Raw genomic sequence first — 14,318 nt, 5'->3', positions numbered from 1 at the left:
CCATTTGTTCTCCATTTGCTGCCACATTTAAAAAAAAAAAAAACCCTGAGTTAACCTCCCCCTCCCCTCATTCTTCCTTTCCCTGCTTCTAAATGTTTCTTTTAAATTACCTGTCAAATATGAAACTTCACATGAGGTAGTGTGGATTAAAATAAGGCCAGGAACATCCCGATTTGAAGTTCTCATTTGATTAGGGTAAACAAACAGTTCTCAGGTTTTCTTCTGCTTTTTCTTCTGTTCTGCATGAGCATTTGCTAAAGTGCTCAGTCCTCTATGGGACTCAGCTGCTTTCAAAGTGGTGCTTTCATAGGATTTCACCAGTAAAAGGGTTTACTGAGTCTGGTGTGGAAACTCTTGACTGGTCTGCATAAAGCCCGAACTTTAAAATCACAAATTTAAAATATATATATATATATATATATATATGAAATAACATAAAGTTAAATGAAATTGATGACTCCACATAGTCTCTTAAGTCATGAAAATGCAATGTTTGAGCAATAAAATATTCCTTTAGGCAAAAATGCTCATCTTTGAGATCAGAATCATGGAGGACATTGTAAGATTTCTTAAAGGTGCAGAAGAACATGTTTTCAAAAGATGTAATAAGTCCCCTGAATGTGTCTTTGAAGTTTCAGCTTAAAATACCCCAGTTTTTTAAATAAATTTTTTTAACTGCCTACCATTATAAATACGCGATTCAGGGTGTGCGGCCCCTTTAAATCTCGTGCTCCACGCCCCAAGAGCTCGCACTTGCCTTAAACACCATAAACAAAGTTCACACAGCTAATATAACCCTTAAAAATGGATCTTTACAAAGTGTTCATCATGCAACATGTCTAATCACGTAAGTATAGTATTTATTTGGATGTTTACATTTGATTCTGAATGAGTTTGATAGTGCTCCATGGCTAACGGCTAATGCTACACTGTTGGAGAGATTTATAAAGAATGAAGTTGTGTTTATGAATTATACAGACTGCAAGTGTTTAATAATGAAAATAACGACAGTCTTGTCTCCGTGAATACAGTAAGAAACGATGGTAACTTTAACTACATTTAACAGTACATTAGCAACATGCTAACGAAACATTTAGAAAGACAATTTACAAACACCACTAAAAATATCATGATATCATGGATCAGTTATTATCGCTCCATCTGCCATTTTTCGCTGTTGTCCTTGCTTGCTTACCTAGTCTGATGATTCATCTGTGCACATCCAGACGTTAATACTGGCTGCCTTTGTGTAATGCATTGATCATGGGCTGGCATATGCAAATATTGGGGGCGTACACCCTGACTGTTACGTAACAGTCGGTGTTATGTTGAGATTTGCCTGTTCTTCGGAGGTCTTTTAAACAAATGAGATTTATATAAGAAGGAGGAAACAATGGAGTTTGAGACTCACTGTATGTCATTTCCATGTACTGAACTCTTGTTATTCAACTATGCCGAGGTAAATTCAATTTTTGAATCTAGGGCACCTTTAAATGCTTGTTTTAAGCATTAATGAACAAAATTTAGTGATATTTAATACCTTACATCATTTTAATTCTCAAGTAAATTTATATTGTTTTGAGGAGGTTTTCGATAGAATGCTGATTCAATTTTACCTAATCATATATCTTAGCCTTTGGCTTCTTCAAGGTTTATCACTTCTCACCTCCAAGCTTAAAATAGAGAATTCCAATAGCTGTGGAATATGAGAAATTGACTGGATCAAAAATTCAGCGCTGAAGTTTTCTCTAAAAAATGAATTTTTTTTAGTATCTCTGACAAGACAACAGTGAGACAGACCACGGCAATGAGCCTTATACTAGTCTGGTCTGCTAAAAGATGCAGTATTAATTCAAATCCAGCAACATAAGGGGGGCACCTGCAGCTCTTTCAGGCCATATGTGTCTATGAGAGAGGGCTGCTCCATTAAGGCAATCGCTGACAAACACAGCTATCATTTGGACAGATTATCCTGCCATACAAGAGAGAAATTAATTGAAGAGCGTTATAGATTATTACTCATTCACATAATCACATTGGTATGAATTAGCATAATCCTCAGCACTATTCCTTTAGCATGACCGGTAATTATTTTGGTGAGCGGATACTATGAAGGCATCAAAAACGGGGGCTATTATCATTGTAATAATGTCTGTAGACCAATGGTTGTCACACTAATCAGTGCTCACACACACACACAAAAACACAATGAAAGACCCCTTTGCCTGGCTGGAATCCCCCCACTCACAAAACGTGCACATTCCTAGGAACCTCAAGACTGAAAAGTGGGACTGGGAACATGTTTCTGATAATAATACAACTATTTAAGAAAGCATTCCTTCAGTTCGTACCAAAACTAATGCATGACAGTGCTTTCAGTCACAGGGGGCTCTTATGCCAAGCCTGATTCACAATGGAGCCCCAAGCTATTGTCCGAGACTGAGTGAAACACATTTCCATATTGTCTTGGCCTGGCAAGCCACCAGCCGCTGGTTTTTCCACTGCTTACAAACACTTTCTTTGAATAGACTTAATGTCCTACTTGCTTTGTCGGAAAACAGCCCCAGAGATGGGCACAGTGGCAACAAATAATGGAATAACATGGGTAATGGCCCTAATCGCATCATTTTACCATGCTGTTGTGCTCTCATTACTGATTTGCTTTGATATACACTGCTGAAAGCAAAGAGATGAGGGAAATTCAATCATGTGGCCTATTCATATTACAGGACCATTAGAGCAAGTGATGTTATTGTGCTGTCCGGTTTCATCCTGGTTAGGGTTCAGGCAACTCTTATTGCTTAAAGGGTTAGTTCATACAAAAATGAAAATTATATCATTAAATATTCACCCTCATGTCGTGGGAGGGAGTGTTATTGCTGGCGATGCAGGCATCACTGAGTCATCGGATTTGATCAAAAATATCTTAATTTGTGTTCCGAAGATTAACGAAAGTCTTACGGGTGTGGAACGACATGAGGGTGAGTAATAAATGACATAAGTTTCATTTTTGGGTGAACTAACCCTTTAACTTAGAAAACGTTTTAGGCAAAATTGGCAGGTTACCAATCAATAAGAAACATAATTATGCATCATTTTGTCTAAATTCTAAAGCAGCATTGCATGTATCCTTTGAGGAGAAGACAATCCCAGAATGCATTGCAATGGTGGACAGATGAAATGTACCAATTTTTTAATTCAGTACTGACAAATATTGATACAAAAAAAAAACTCATCTAATGAAAAAATTACCATGGACCATGTCACCCAAAACTGCATTTATTTGATCAAAAATACAGTAAAAAATGTGCAGTAATAATGTGAAATATTATTACAATTTTAAATAATCATTTTCTATTTGAATATATTTTCAAGTATAATTTATTACTATGATGGCAAAGCTGTGATCCTTCAGAAATCATTCTCATATGCTGCTTAAGATTATCAATAGTGCTGAAAACAGTTGTGCTGCTTAATATTTTTGTGGAATGAAAAGTTATTTTATGAATAGAAAGTTGAAAAGAACAGCATTCATTTGAAAACATAATAAATGTCTTTATTGGCACATTTGATCAATTTAATGTGTCCTTGTTGAAAAAAGTAGTGATTTATTTTTTAAAGAAATATTACTGACCCCAAATCTGTTTGTCAATATAAAATATTTCAAATTAGCAATAAAATATTTTCCTTCTTCCTTAGAAAAACTGTTCTAGCCAATGTGAAAATGATCCAAAAAGGCTTTTGATCTTTTAAATAAAAGGCGTCACATAAACAATGTTTATGTGATTTTTTTTTTTTTTGTGAGTTAAGGTTCAGAAACTTCCTGTCTGTGTAGAGCTTTTATAAATCAGTCCCATATGAGGTTGTATTTTAGTTATGAGGCTGCCTAGGTAGATGGTATGCAGTGAGGCACTATAGGTATTAGGAACAGAGCTACTGTCTCTGTCTATATAACAACAGTACAGGAAAAACAAAACAGATCGAAATATAGACCTCACACTTATGACCTCTATCTTCTGTATTTAACTATGACACTTACTTGTATGCCTCTATTCTGCAGTTTTTTTTTTATTGTGTCCTGATCAAACATGTACACAAACATCTCACAGCATCACTATCCACTGGAGAATACATTTCGTTTCACTTCTGCTAGTAATTTTAGAAATGCAAAACAACTCAACTACACATAACGCATTACAAGTAATGCGAGTTACGTAATCAGATTACTTTTTTCAAGTAACTAGATTTACAACCAAATAGTTGACACCTCTCCTGTCCCCATGTTGAGAGAAACCGGGAGTAAGGTTGCACTTCCTTGAGCCTGAGGCTTATTCTTTTCACTTTTGATGTAAAAGGGTCTTTACATTTCAAACAAGCAAGCCCAGCCCAGGTTAGAAAAAGTAAGACAAAAGTACCGCAATGCATTACTTTCCATAAAAAGTAACTAAGTAATGCAATTAGTTAATTTTTCAGGGAGTAGCGCTATTGTAACACATTACTTTTAAAAGTAACTTTCCCCAACACTGCATACTACCCAGTGCAACATTTACAGCTCAATTTCAGCAATAAGGTATTCACCCAGCAGACAACACTACTGCCAAACTCTCATGCAATTCCTGTTCTCAAAACTACTGTTGATCCAATGTCCAAGTGAAGTGACCACTCATAAACACACACACATGTTAGTTCTTTGAAGTTGTTTGGGCACAGATGTGGCTAGGGCAGCTCTCTATTAGCTAGCCATTGTTTTTCAAGGCCTTTTATTAATATGCCCTCTGTTGATAACGGCACATTTCCGCAAGAAAGGGAAAAGGGGAGGGTTAGTTAATAAGAAAAGTCTGGTCTGCATGCAGGTTATTACAATATAACATTTCAGCTATGGTCTCCCCCACCACCCCCCACTCATGCAGGATGGCGGCCACCAGATCAGAGTGATCAGGAAGTTTACGTCCCCTGGGACAAAGAAATGAATTGAGCGCAAATCGTGCAAATAGGGTAGCCAGCCATCCTGCATGGCATAGAACTGTCCGTATTTAAAGGAACAAAAATTGCGTTCCCTATTAAATCCATACACAGTTTGTCCCAGAGTTTGGCAACTTATACATCTGAGTTAGCTTCACTATTTATCATATTTGAATTTGTTTTGCATACATCAAGCGTTGTCATGATACTGTAATTATACATGTAAACTTCAATACAATGAAAAACATTGCCACAACATGAAGGTCATAAAATTTGAAAGTATTTTCTTATCAACTGAAACTTGAGATTCCTCAGGCCTGATAGCTCTGAGAGGGATTATATAATAATGATAATAATTCTAACATAGCAATATATTACTATTGTAATTCAACTGCAAAATCTGTAAAATCTATTAATTTCTTCTCTTGCAAGACTCAAACCTTCATGCCTTTTTTTAACTTCCATGGTTAAATCGAAAACTCATTTGTGAGTTTTACTCACAAATAAATCATTAAAATAAAAATTTATATTAGTTGGCATGCATGTCTGCTTCTGACCAAACAAAATGTTTATATTTGTTTGCATATGATAACGTTTGTGTAAATTACACCAAATTTTCTATTAATTCCTTTTAACTAAATTCTCGTTACCTTGGAATATTTGCCAAATTCCCCATCTTAAATTCCCATGGAAAGTTTCTGGAAATTTTCTACCACTCTGCAACCCTAAACACGTCTCATTACAAATCTAGTGAAATTATGTAATCATCTATCCACAAAAACTTTTTAGTATTAGAAATTATGCGAATGTGAAAAACCTTAACTGGTGCACATTGTGCACGCTGCACCTCTATACAAGCAGAGATTTGACAGCATTAACTGTGAACCGAGCCACTCTGACATAATGAAAACACTGGATCGTGAGCTGATCACATGTAAATTATTACAGTGTCGCTCTTGAATGCACAACGGACTATATACGTATTAAATTAAAATAAAACTCGCTGTCAGTCGAGAAAGCGCAGGTCGTACTGGTATATCGATACTGTGGAAAATGAGTATTGAAACCCATTTAAATATTCAAACTCAATATGTTTTGAAAAATCTATATTTTTGACAACTGTCAGTGCTAAAAAATTACAGAAGAGGTTAAAACAATATTTGTGTACATTCACAACCAACCCTTTGTCAAGCCCCATCTTAAAATGTTACTTAACAATTCTACCTTTTAGCAACTCTTTTCTTATGGAAGTCTGTATGTTTTAAGTGGAATTTTACACAAATTATCCAAAAATCACTTAAAGCAACTGAGTATGTAGAAGCGAAGCCATCAATGGTTTTCCTAATTCTTAAATAGCATAAGCGGTATAAAAAACTGAGAGAAAATGGATTTTCCTAAAAAGATAATTCTCTGCTGATCCTGGCAACCCTACTCACAAACCTTGCTCGATAAATGAGCATAAATGGCTTGTCATTGCAGTTTTCCTTCATTCACATTCCTGCTATTTCAGCAGCACATCAGAAACCTGACTTCACACATTTTTGTTTAACAACACAAACATTGTCTGAATGCAGCCAGTGAGTAAATATGCCTCCCTTCATTTTCGTCTGAAGACGACCAAACAGAAGAGCATTTGTATGGCTCAGTCATGAGCCACAGCCCCGCAGGACAGACACTGTAATCTTTGCATCATAGTGTCCACATGGCATGACATTGCACCTGAAATGAAATCATAAGCAGAAGGGGGAAAAACATAAACCATCATTTTTCATTTCTCATTTCTCATAAACAGACTGGCTTCATTCTGGCTCTCTCCGTATGGCTGAATGGTTAGAGGCAGAGAGGCTGAAAACACCTCGTGTGCCATATAAACCCATGGGCAGCATGCCAAACTAACCCCGGTCTACAGCTCTTCAGACATCCCCACAGACCCAGCATTCAGTTGAAAACTCTCTCAATGAAATCAATCATGAACATGAACGTAGACACACTCCCTAAAACCATTCACAGCAGTTGTTGCAAGAACATACTTGAATGACAATCCATAAACACTAGTACTACACGAGCATCAGTGGGTAGGTCCTTCACTACATACAAAAAAAAAAAAACGAGTTTTGATTCAGACATTTGTTGCACTGTATGTTTGTTGTTGTTGTTGTTTTTGCAATTCTTTTGAAGTACTTTTTATGCACTTCAGACAGCATACTCACATTCACAACTTCCACAAGAATGTGAAATGCTATACTTGATAAATCAGACAACCATTGTAGTTCTACTTAGCAATTGTCAGCAACTTGGTTTTGAAACCATGTTTGAGGTATGACTGTGTAATTTATGAGGCAGAACAAAGTCTCTTTACGTAATAATAACCACAGATCTTATTTCACTCATAAATCCAAAACCACTATTTTAAAAACCCATTAGAAATTCCCCAAGGGAACCTATGTCCAAATAAATGTCCAGGTTGGCTTACAAATTGATGCCATTAAAATGTCTTTATTATTTATAAAGTTATACCTCTTGCATGGCTCCTGTTTGTTTATATTTTCTCTGTGAATAAAAAATTGTTAATCATAACAAAAGAATATAATCCAAGATTGTCTGTGGCTTTGTTGTAGCTCACTGAAGTCATGATAGGAACTGAAATTTCTCTAATAGTCCAGTTATCTGCAGCATGACCACCCATAAGGGACAGAAGCAAATGACACAGGGTTAAGCTTGATGTGGCACATTATGTACGCTCCCCAGAAGCCTTTTGATTTCCCAGCACCACTCTGATAATTTGGTTTAATTAAATTTGCTCTGTTTTTATGTGAAGGAGTGAGACACTTCCTCAGCAGGAAGCAATTTCAATTTGAGCGGCGTGGAGCGAGTGAGTGCAGTCAGCAAGACAACAATGAAACATACCTCCCTGTTATCCAGAGAAAATTGCAATTGGCCCCTCATTCGATAACAGAATGCGACAAGATCAGGCAAGCCCTGTTGTGTCTGAGACCGGCCAAACATGTCTGATGACAGCTAACGCTGTCAACTTCACGTAAAAAACAGATTGAAGCAGAGAATCGACATTCCAGAGTTACATTTTATCGACACAACATGCGAGAGAAATTGGCCACATTCGTTTTGTGATTCAGGAGTGAAACAACTGACTGCAGCGGCTTCCCATCATTTAACATTTTATGTGTCATTAATGAGTTTTATGTTGGTGTGTCATGCAGCTACTGCAGTTCTTCTCATGTCAAATCATACAAAGTCACTATATATACAGACCTACAATGGAAAGTTTGTACTTTGTAACAAAAATTCGCAATGGCCTTACATTTAAAGAATAAAGCACTTTTGCTACTGTCTGGAACACAGCATGATCTACAACTGAAAATTACATCTAGACAGCATTGTAGCTGTGAACAGCATAGCCTATCACTTATCTCACACGTCTTGGGTCAATTATTAATGCTTTAACTTCACAACATGTTCAATAAATTTTTCACTATATTATGCTAGTTAACCATGTTGAGTGATTCTTCACTTAGAAGAACTTTTGACTTTAAATCTAGAAAAATTACTATGTTCCAGAAACATTTATCACATAAATCATTTATCACTGTCACAAAGTAGTAATAGTTTGGAAAATGGTGTGATGTTAATGACATTTTTTCAGTTTTGTAGACAGTTAACTTTAAATATACATAATTTAAAAGAATTTAAATTAAATACTTAAACATTAATCAATTTGTTAATGAAATCTACTCTAAGATTATGATGTGAAAATCAATTATATTTCATTCAATTATATGTTCAAACTGTCACTCTGCTGACCTCATCACTTCTCATTTCTCATCAGAACTAAATATGTATTTTTCAGGAAACTCAATAGTTCTCTAAAATGCTTGCAATGTTCAGTACATGTCCGTTTTTTGGGAAGATGATTGTTTGTTATTAAAAAAACACATGCACGAGAATGAACCTCACTGGTTCTCGCACGCAAACATGCTTGAGCTTTCATTTACCATAACTGATGTGAATAAAAGTCTAAATTCAATCTGTTCATCATATTAAGTGATTGTGTCTCTTCACAAAATTTGGACTAAACTGCTCGATTCATTTGGATTAGTTTTACTGTCTCTTTATTAACTTTTTGAAGCATCAAATTAGTAGTTGCATCAATGGAGGGACAGAAATCTCTCAGATTACATTAAATATCTTCATTTGTGTTTCGAAGATGAATGAAAGTCTTGAGGATAAGTAAATGATAAGAGAATTTTCATTTTTGGGTGAACTACCCCTTTAAAGTGCACTTTTCTTTTTGGAATTTTCAATGTGAACACACTAATCACACTATTTATACTACAAAATGGCAAGGAATAGTGCAAGTATGCGAATTGGGACATGAATATTCATGAATATTCTACTCTTGATTTAGTGCTTGAACACTAGTCATCTGTGTTTCACCATTACTGTGGTGTAATTTAGGATGCAAAACTGTTTCATCCAAACATTTCATCAAGGATATCTTGAAACTCGAGGAAACATTTCAGCACTTGTTTGTATGCTGTTCTCAGAAACATTATCATCATCAGGAAGCTGTCTCTATTAATGGTGGATTCCATCATTTGCATTAATCATTTGCATAGACGTGTACAGTTTAGTGAAAGTAACATTAGTATTATGAAACATTTGCATTTTAACTGCCACAATGATTTACAGCTTTTCTGCCCCAAATATCTAAAAAATAGACACTCCAAAGTCAGATGTTGTCGTCAACAACATCTATTTGACAGCAGACAGTTTTTCAACAGTGTGAATTAATCGACAAAAAATAAATTCAATTCAATGTTTCTTAAATTCTTTCATGTGTGAAAAGCTGAATGCTAGTGCTTCCTGTTTCCTTGACTACAGATATACTTGGGTCACTGACCCACTGTACCTGCATGTTCTCTGCTCTTACTGAATCAAAGCAGCTCAGATTTTTGCATCCTGGTTGTTTGTTCTTTAATGATCATTAGCAGAACATCTGGTTTAATTCAGTTTACTCATTGAACATCACATCTCATCTCCTGCTGTGTATCTTAGCAACAAGCGCTGAACAACAATAACATTAAGTTATAATAATGATAAGAATATCCAATATGCATCAAGGATTACATGCCATTAGATCACGGTATCCCCATTGTGTCGCATTTGAGAGGATTTAGCACACCCCCTATAGAACAGATTCCAGCTACAGCTGTAGAAACATCCAAAGATCTGATCAAACATTTCTCAATAGCAAAAACAGCTTCAGACTTTGTAGTTCAAACTAGTTCTGTTCCATTTCAGATTCAAACCCCTTGGAGGGATACTTTACTTTCTTTCACTCCCACCCATTCTTTTGACATTTATGAGCAAAACTCCATGAAGCACCAGAGCCATGCTAACCGACATATACTGAATTCAAAAGCCTTCTTCCACTGGTGCTCATTTGCATTGGTTTTGAGAAACAGCTCCAAGGCCAGAACAGAGTCCAAAGTTCCAACAATAAAAACCGCTTCTGACAATGCTTTGTTGAACCAAAGCATGAAATCTGGATTCTGCTATATACAAGAATCAGTCGGGAGAAACTCAAGTGTAAAGGACAGGTGCAGACACAGAGTAAAACCTGCACTGCTGCAGAGTCGAGAGTGCCAGCAGTGGAACGGAGCCTGAATCTATGCTCTGCCAACCAGAAAAACACTATCTGCCTAATAAACATGTTAGGCAGGGCTTCTGTCCCGAGTGTTTGACCTCAATCCAACTGTTTTTGTGTCTAGATGCTTCTTAGATGTGGGGAAACCGATGGATTTAAGAAAATACATTGTGATCCTACTTAAACCTGCTACTGTTGTCTGCAGTCATAGCTGTCAGGGCACTTTTATGTTGCAATAGGCTTTATTTTGTGCTGAGAATGTACATTTACAGTGAACTGGTATTTACACACTTTGCTGACTTGCAGATAACCATCTGGCAGATCTATGTAATGATGAGTTATGTGTGATATGTGTTTAGCCATTATCATGCGTCTTGTGCACTAACTAATGGCATTACCCTTAACCCTATTCTGACCAGGAAATATAAAGGTTTAAGATCAGCTGAATAAAATGAGCATGCGGAAAAAAAAAGATATGTCTATTTGTTTAAGATAAAGTTGTAGAAGACTAGAATGTTCAATGCTGTTTCAAAGGCATTCACAATGAATGTATGACAATATATTTACACAGGTTACTTAGTACATATTACACAAATCAAAGGTCTTCATTTGCATTTTTATCTAATCATGAAAACATAAATGTGACGTGATGCTCATTTGTTTTGACTAGATCCAAAATTACATCAATATTTCCTAATTTTTGCATTTTGTGGGGCTTAAAGTCAAAATGTGAGGTAATGTAACTATCCAGAAATTCTAAAACAAAGTCTCATTAAAAAGCTTAAATATTTGATAAAAGAAATATTGGCAGTTTGGTATAATCGTTTATTATATATATACACACACACACAGTGAAACCAAAAATTATTCAGACATGTTATTTGATATATTTTTACTAGTGGGTGCAGGACACTATAGTTAATTAATGTAAGATATGTATAGTTCATTTATGTAGCAAAATAACGTAAACTGTGACATATTATGCCCAAAAATTATTCATACAGTGTACTACCAGTAAAATTGATAAATATTTGGCACCAAAAATTATTCAGACACTTTGACCTGGCCATGTTTTGCTTAAGTGATATCTGACATAATTAAGATATTTTTTTCTGACTCAGTTTAACTCTGAGATCTTGTCATATTTTATTACCATTTTTTAAAACTATAGTGAATAAACTGTATTAATAAATGAAATGTTCAATGTGTCTGAATAAATTTAGGTTTGACTTTGGTTTAAATTTTGGTTTTATATATATATATATATATATATATATATATATATATATATATATATATATATATATATATATATATATATATATTATAAAAGAATTATGTATAAATAACCTAAAAATCATTTAATAAAACCGCTTTTGTCCCTGGCTGTCAAGATAATTTTATTATTATTATTATTACTATTATTATTACATATTTTGGTCTTTTATGAAATGTCTCATCAAATGGAGCAACCAAGATTAAAAAATATTAAATACATTTTTAAAAAATGCTAATTTATTGAAAGTGCATGGAAAGTATTTATACTTTTTACTGGCTAATTACATCACTATACATTTTTAAAGCAAGTAAATCAAATTAATTATAGAAAGTATTCTCATAAATCTCATAAATGAACAAATTAAGTGTAGAACTCACACTTGAGTCTTGAGATGATTGTTTACACGGTGGAATAATTCTAAAGGTAAATCACATGTTGTATTTAAACATCCATGCCTCTTAGACAGAAGCAAAGCTGTGAAATCAACAGATGACTCCCGTCTCTATGCGATGATATGTGTAGAATCTCTGACACCTAATCATCCACACTTACTCAATTCCATCTCATTCCGTTACATTCCACTTTCCCCCTCAATCGGTATGCAAGGAATTCTGTCGTATAAATAAATAGCAATGCGATACAGTGTCCGCCTGTCCTCTCTCACGCGCGCCATACAAAATATACAAGAGGAGTTGAGTTTATGTAGTCACAGTCTTAACTGACTCCTTCTCATTACATATATTTCTCCCTCCGCGCAACTTTTCCATTCATGTAGTGTTCGGGTGGGTTGATATTAAAGGACCACTTACCCCAGACGACCATCCGTGGATCAGCTGTTTCTCTGGTCTCGAGTTTATATGATCAGCGCAGGTTGTGCAAGCTCACAGCAGCACTCAAACAACATGCTGTATTTACAAATGATCACAGAAGACAGTGCCAGTGAGGCTGGAGAGCTGCAGTGCGCACTGAGATGTGTGCCACACACATACCATTACCGGTCCGGTGCTGCTGTGACTCTGTGCCTGCGATCCTCCGCTAGACTTCACAGATGCAGAGGGGTGGAGTGACAGATCCCAGCAGCGCAGTGTGTCACGGGAGGTGTAGTTCTGCTCATATGGCCACTGCAACAAAGCACCGCAAACGGGTGTGTTCAGGTGGCAGCTTTCAGTTTGTGGTATGGATGGTGTGAAAATGAAAAATAGAAAGAAAACAAACAAAAGGAGGTCGTGAGGTTTTTAAGGTTGTTGCATTTTAAGCGAGGCCTTTAATAATGTGTAGGCTATATTTCCATATTAATGTTATTTTATATTTTATTATGATGCTTACATTGCAAGGCCATATAAATTTTTGTCAATTAAATAGATTTTTTTTATTGATATACAAATCATGTCATTAACTTTTACATTGTATATTTTTAACTTGACATAATGTCAGTGGGGGAGGGACTAAATGAATGCTGAATTTTAGCTTTAACTTATTATTGTATTTTTAGTTTTTAGTTTTTTTTTTTTTTTGCATTTTGTATTTTATTGTGTGTATATATTTATATACAGATGTAAATTGCTGCTTTTTTCAAAAGCTAGTTTAGTCTTATAGTTGGAACAGCTCAATAGGAACATGTACAGGGTTGCTAAGGGCATTTTTAGCATAAAATAATAACAGTAATAAATAATCTTTATCCAGTGATATATATATTAGGGCTGTCAAGCGATTACAATTTTTCATCTAATGGCGAGTAATCTAATTAAATGCACATCAAATTTGGCTGAAAAATTACCCACCAAAATAATTCATTATTGTGCTTCATTGTGGCTGTACCTTGTATGTGTTCCGGTCTGTTGTGTTTATGCAGTTTTTATTCAACCACCTTGTGAATTGACACTTATGCACTTATGCACCCCCATACCATCAGAGATGCTGGCTTTTGAACTGAACGCTGATTACACGCTGGAAGGTCTCCCTCCTCTTTAGCCCGAAGGACACGGCGTCCGTGAACAAGAATGTTGGGCTCATCTGACCATAGAACACTATTCCACTTTGAAACAGTCCATTTTAAATGAACCTTGGCCCACAGGACACGACGGTTCACATATGTTCACAGATGGCTTCTTTTTGCATCATAGAGCTTTAGTTGGCATCTGCAGATGGCACGGCGGATTATGTTTACCGACAGTGGTTTCTGGTAGTATTCCTGGGCCAATTTAGTAATGTCATTGACACAATCATGCCGATGAGTGATGCAGTGTCATCTGAGGGCCCGAAGACCATGGGCATCCAATACAGAGATTTCTCCAGTTTCTCTGAATCTTTTGATGATGTTATGCACTATAGATGGTGAAATTTGCAAAGCATTTGCAATTTGACGTTGAGGAACATTGTTTTTAAAGTATTCCCACCTTTACTTCTGAGAGA

General features: G+C 35.7%; 1 protein-coding gene across 1 annotated transcript in view; it reads right to left on the bottom strand.

Moving 5' to 3' along the window:
* pag1 (phosphoprotein membrane anchor with glycosphingolipid microdomains 1) overlaps positions 1-12,963 on the bottom strand; it is a 59,467-nt gene extending 46,504 nt beyond the window's left edge. Inside the window, exon 1 of the mRNA XM_067411302.1 lies at positions 12,716-12,963. The gene's annotated coding sequence lies outside the window, so the exon portion shown is untranslated. The remainder of the gene's footprint in view (positions 1-12,715) is intronic.
* Positions 12,964-14,318: the final 1,355 nt, after the last annotated feature.

Source organism: Chanodichthys erythropterus, chromosome 15 (assembly GCF_024489055.1).
Source record: "Chanodichthys erythropterus isolate Z2021 chromosome 15, ASM2448905v1, whole genome shotgun sequence".
Taxonomy (NCBI): Eukaryota; Metazoa; Chordata; class Actinopteri; order Cypriniformes; family Xenocyprididae; genus Chanodichthys; species Chanodichthys erythropterus.
This window is presented reverse-complemented; position numbering and strand designations above follow the sequence as displayed.